This window comes from Camelus dromedarius, chromosome 9 (assembly GCF_036321535.1).
Source record: "Camelus dromedarius isolate mCamDro1 chromosome 9, mCamDro1.pat, whole genome shotgun sequence".
In the NCBI taxonomy this organism is placed as follows: Eukaryota; Metazoa; Chordata; class Mammalia; order Artiodactyla; family Camelidae; genus Camelus; species Camelus dromedarius.
Genome location: NC_087444.1, coordinates 7,400,095 through 7,406,643, shown reverse-complemented (window position 1 = coordinate 7,406,643; position 6,549 = coordinate 7,400,095).

Below are 6,549 nucleotides of genomic sequence, written 5' to 3'. Positions count from 1 at the left end.
ATGACTTAGGAAAAAATCCAGAATTTTCACCATGGTTTCCAAAGATCTACATTATTTTGCTCTTGGTTACTCTCCGACTTCATGTCCTTCTACTTTCCATCTTGCCAAACTGGACTTTTTGCCTTCCCTCTACCAAGCCAGCAGCGCTCCCAACTCGGCACCTTTGCACTTGCGTTCTCTCCGACTTGATGATGCCTTTCCCAGAGACTCACAGAATGCATCCGCTCACTTAGTTCGGACCTCTGTTACACCACCATCTCCACAGAAAGGACTTGACTCACCATTGTTTCTAAAAGACCACACCTGTCACTCTTTGATCCCTGTCCTATTTTATTTTCCCCTCATAATCCTTATTACACCTGACATTATACAATTTTATTATTTATGTATTTATTTTACTCCTCCCCACCCCCCACCATGAGAATGTGATCTTCATGGGGAGGCAGACTCTAATATATTTTTTATAGCTATATTACAAGTGCTTGGTTGAGTGCCTGACACACAATATTAAAGACAGAATGAACCAAAACGGTTCAGAGTTGGGTGTTGGGTGTTGGGTGAGTGAAGAAAAGTGTTGTATAGAACCTTTCTTTCTTACTATTTTAACAACTTGCTTTGTTGGAGCTGGACTCAAACATAAAGTCTTTAATATAAGCATAAGCCTAGCACCTGACAAACTCTAAAATATCTATGCATGAGTGACTGACCACATAAATTAAGCGGTGACAAAAACAGTCAATGAACCTAATGCATTTAAATAATGATCACAGGATTAAGTAAACAAGGGAGCAGATATTAACTGGGTAAATAAGTGAGCAGGTATTAACTGGACAGCCAACTTGGAATCTTTATAGGCATTAGGAAGTGTTTTTGGTGGCCTCATTCCTAAATTCTCTAGTTTTCCCATTAGTTTGCAGTTCATATTTGTACCACTGGCATGATAAATTTTCTTGAGACTTTATGTTAAATCAGCACAGCATGCGCAATTTGAATTATTTGTTAAGCTATAGTTACTGTTTGGTTGGTATCTGTGGCTTTTACAGGAATTATCTACATAGTTCATTGGTCATCATTTATCATGAGTGTCCAGCTCAATATTATTTACTCCATTTCGAGAATATGGTGCTATCCGGTGCTTGCTTCAAGTCAATTAAATTTGGAGCACAGTTCTAGGAAACGTGGAAGTTCTTGAAAGAAAATGACATATTTGCTACCTTCAAAGAGCCTGTCAGTTCTGACATTAGTACAAATCGGGTCTCTTTCTGGGTATGACACTTAGTCTGTAGAGAACAGTGAGGTAATGTTTAGAGTTTGAATTTGTTAGTAAGGTACAAGTTAGGTCAGTACATTCTAGAACGTTTTAGTTGTGTGAAACAACAAATGAAGAAATTAAAGTTTTTTCTAGTACCTATTAGAGCTAGAATGTCTGTTAGAGCTGGAATCCTAACAATTCTAACAGAAACAACTAATGTAGTGATTTTCAAACTTTTAAAAATCAGGATCACGTTTAAATGAAATTTTAAGCTGATGCATGAATGCTTAAAGTTGTTAAAAGTGGAACTATGCCTGTATTCTGCTTAAACAGAACTTGACATCTCCAAGACCCACCTCCTGGGAATCTGTCACAAGACACAACAGCCTGACAGGTTTATGGGCACTTGCACTAATTCAGCTACAGTTTTCCCTCTGGCACCGTTAGACAGAGATTATTCATTTCCAGGGCAGCAGTGCAATTTGCTCCAGCACATAGAGATAAGACGAGGAAATGCAGTTGTCTTGGATGTAAGAGCTCTACTCCTCAGCTCACCAATCTCCTCTCATTATTTTGAACTATAACCAGCCTTCCTTAATTCATGGTCTCTCATCCCTGTATCTGTGATCCCGCCTGAAAAATTAGGAATCTATCTGTACCCAACACTTGCCCCAGATATGATTATATGTCCCCCAAATTTCTGTATACATGCACACACTCACACACACACACACAGTCTGATCCCATTCAAATTGGTGGTCACAACCCAAAGTAGACGTGCCCTTATCTGTTCTATCTACCAAGACAGTGTTGGCAGGGGCCTTGTGGATCTTGTTCACATTGTATCCCAAACACCCATCACACTGCTGTAACCGAGCAGGACCCTACTGTCGCTGGTGATCACCTGATATCCGCAGTGGTGTCTGTAACTGCTTAACTATGTAGTTCAATGGTTTAAAGGGATTTTCCCATGCTCTTGCTGACCAGGGTTAGGCTGGGAAGGAGGGAGGCTTGGGTGGTGCTGGTGCTGCATGCAGGGGTCATGCTCAGTGCCCTGCTTTTGTCCCAAGTGCCCTGCTCCTGACCCCAGTGCCCTCCTCTTGACCCCTTGTAATTTCCTTGTATCCTGTTGTTTGAGATGCAGGCCTCAGCCTGCAGCAGGAGGTCCCAGGCCTTAGCCTGCTTAAAAAGCTAAAAGCATTTATCAACCTGACTTTAAACTGCACAAGTTTTTCCTCAGAGCTCTTTTCCATGGAGCCCCTTCCTATGCATCCTTTGTTCTAGGTACAAGAATATTAACAGAGTCCCAAAGCTGGAGGTGAACTTCATACCCAGCAGAGGGAAGGGGGCCACTGCATCTGCAAAAACAAGAACAATTTGCAGCAACTTGTTACCCTGTATGTGATCTCTATGGAAACTAGCCCTGCCCCTTAAACTCATGAACTCTAACTATAAAACCCCTGCCTTCTCTCCCCAGTAGGCTTGCCATCTTAGAGGCATCAGCCCACTGTGACCTTCTTTGCCTGGCAAAGAAATAAAACTGCCTTTTCTACTTCATCCAAAACTCCGTCCTCGAGTCTCAATTTGGTAAGCAGGCTACGGAGGCCTTGGTTCAGCAACACTGCCTGCATTCATATATGCAAGCACTCATTTATTCAGTGCTTAGTTAACTACATGCATGCTTCCTCTGTACCTAACACTGTTCTTAACACGGAGAAACAACGCTGAGAGAATTTGTTCCTGCCTTCATGCATCTTACCATCCTACGTGCGGGTGGTACTCTATAAATAGTGTTTCAATGAACAGGAACAGCTTCCTCCTAGCAAACAAAGCAGCAGCCATGATTGGACAATAAACAAAGTTTTCAGAGCAGCTTTAGGTTCACAGCAAAACTGAGCAGAAAGCCCAAGAGTTCCAATACATGCCCCGTCCCTCCCACAACAGCCTCCCCCCCCCCCATCAACAGCTGGGGCGGTGCATTTGTTATAATTGAGCAGTCTGCACTGTCACTTAGTTGCCACCCAAAGTCCACAGCTTACATTAGGGTTCTCAGTGAGTACATTCTATGAGTTTGGACAAATGTCTAACGACATGTGTCTGCCATTTTAGTATCATACAGAGTAAATTCACTGCCCTCAAACTCTGGCTAGACTTCTAAAATTCTATTTCAGAACTGAAAGAAATTAGATTGAGCAGCATCTCTTTTCAGATTTTCTAGGTGGAGGGTATAGCTCAGTGGTAGAGTGCATGCCTAGCATGCCCGAGGTCCTGGGTTCAATCCCCAGAACCACCACTAAATAAGCTAATTACCACCCACCCCCACCCCCACCCCCCAAAAAGACCCCACATTTCAGATTTTCTGATCCAAAGTTCTGGCTGAGATGCTATCTGGTTTTCTGAGGAACCCACCCATTCTGGCTGAAACATGCTTTCGGATCAGGTGACCTCACAAACGGGTAAAGGATCTGGCTTCTCATCCTCTCCTAGAAAAGTAGTTTCTGGAGAAGTTTCCCAAATGAGGCAGTACATGGAATGAAAAAAAAAAATATCTCTGACTTTATCATCACTCAGCATGAATATCACTTTGACAGTCTTTTGTGTAACCTTTCTTTTTCTTCTGGAAAAGGAGCCTCCGTTGGCTGATTTCATTTTCAGAAACCCACATAATCTAGAGGGGCTTCTTCATAAATTGAGAATTGTCTGGCATGAACCCCTCTCCCGTCATGTCACGCTCATTAAGCTGAACGGACTTGCCAATCACGCTTGCCTTTGCACTTGACCGCTCACAGGTGGGCTATAGGCTCAGAACTTAGAGTCTCAGACACCAGAAAACAGGACCAGGTGAGCACAGGTCACCTGCCCCAGTGATTCCTGAGGCACCAAACACATATCGAAAGTCGTATTTCTAACTCCCTCAAATGTAGAGGAGGAAAGTTACCTACTTGCTTCGGGTCAAATAGTCTAAGAGTAGGGGCGACTGTTGTGCTAGAAAAACGGGATCTGGAACACGCATTCCAAATTTATTTCTGCTGCTCTGTGTTAGTGATGTATTTTCTGATGCACTGACTTTCATCAGTCAAAACCAACTAACCATAAACCAAGGTTTAATAGAATTTTGCATGAAGCTAATATTTCTGATTTAGCAGAACATTTTGTAGCAAAATGAGTTAAATTTTTCATATTGAGGGAACAGTTCTCTGAAAGCAGAAACACGATGTTTGTGTACCCAGGAATGTGTCCTTGTCCTCGAAATGTTCAAGGCGTTTTTTGATGACACTCCTCTTTCCTTTCTGAATTCTATGTGCAGGGCCGTGGATTTCTTCAAACTCTTATCATTTTCCTGCATCATTTAAGCTTAAGTATAAATCTAACCAACACAACTCTGCAACGACTGAAATCAGAAGGGAAGGAATGACTTCAGCAGGCGAAATCCCCAGGGACCCTTAAGCAAGTCAAGTAAAATGATTCCGTTGGAAGCTGGCCCTGGCGTGAGAACAGCCACCATCACCCCAGGGAGAACTGCATGGCATTTTTAGTAAGAAGATACGGTAAAACATCAGTTTCTTCCTTCAAAAAAATTATCACATTTAAATCCTTTGAGAATAGTGCAAGAGCTCACCACTGCTTCCATCTGATTATCAAATTCTAGGGAATTTTCCCTGAAATATACAGAAGCTGACAAATTCATTGAGCAATGGGCTACAGCATCTCTCAGGGTTTCACTTAAGTACCCGTAACAGATGGATGTCTAGACTGTTTTTGAACACCCCAGGGTCGAAATTCTAGTTTTAATTATGAAAATCATGTATATAATACATTAGTTTGCTTGCACACGATTTGCCTACTTTATACAGCGATAGTGAGGATAAAATGAGATGACATATGCAAAATATTAAACACAAAGGCTGGAGCATTATAGAGTCTAATACTATTTATTTGCATTTCCTTGTCTGTCTCCAAAAGTAAACAAAAAATAAATTCCAAAGACAGTAAGCTAACTGCATGTGCATTTTCTTCCAATAGACTGTAAGTAATTAGAGCGGAATCCTATGGTACTACTGGACTCTCCTTGCCTCGTTCAGTGCATTGCTGAAGAGTAGGAAAGAGTATGAAATGAAGGGAGAGGAAGGGTTGGGAGGGAGGGAAAGCGGCAGGAAGGGAGGGAGGGAGGGAGTGAGGGAGAGGGGAAAATAAACAGGAAGGGAGGGGGTAGGGGATAGCAGGCAGTCAGACAGGCTTCTATCTCACCATCATTCCCTGCCACTTTCAGTTCAGACATCCAGCTACTTAGCTTGGTTTACGAGACAGTTCTGGCTTGGCCCCGGCAACCTCCGGAACCTCTATAAATACAGTTCATGTTCAGATTCAGTCACACCCAATTAGGAGCATTTCTTCAAATACGCTCTTACAACAACAGCCCCGAGCTTTTGCAGGTTGCACTTCTAACTAGAACCTGTCTCCTCTTTATTTCTATCCCTTTTTATCAGCCTAGCTAACGTCTCACCTTTTAAAGCCCCAGGGAATGCATTTCATATAATCACAGTAAGTAAAAAATTTTTCATTCTTTTCCATTCCATCACTTCCTGTTTCAATAAGATGCTTTGTCATTTTTTTCCTTTTTCAAGTGCTCATACATGATAGCATATTTGCTTTCTCAGTATGCACCGCAAATATTTTTGTTTCCCACCCAATCCATTTTATTTACACCAAATCCACATATAAATTTCTTTATCCATGACTTGTGCAGTCTTCTTTCCCTGAATGTTATTTGTTCCCACGAACTCTTTCCCTGCTATGCATGCAGGAACCAGTGTGGCGCTCTCCTCCCTTAAGCATTTGATCTCTTTTTGCTAGAACTCTGGAATATTCTGTAAGAGTGCTTTTTTTTTTTTTTTAACTCCAGTCCTACTTAAAAGATAGTAGGATCCCAAAGCAACTCTTATTTATGTCACTTTGATAGGAAGTTATATTTTATATATGAACTTAATTTCCCAGAAATTTTGAGTTATTCTTACCTGGAAAAATGTTATGGAATAACTATTTTTTTTCCTAGAGCTACTTTTAAAAAGATTATTTTTTTATTGAGGTATAGTTGATTTACAAATCAATGTTTCAGGTACACAACATAGTGATTCACAATTTTTAAAGATTATACTCCATTTATAGTTATTATAAAACATTGGCTATATTCCTTGTGATGCACTATATATCCTTGTGGCTTATTTATTTTATATAGTAGTTTGTACCTCTTAATATCCTACCCTTTATCTTGCCCCTTTCCCTTCCCTCTTCCCACT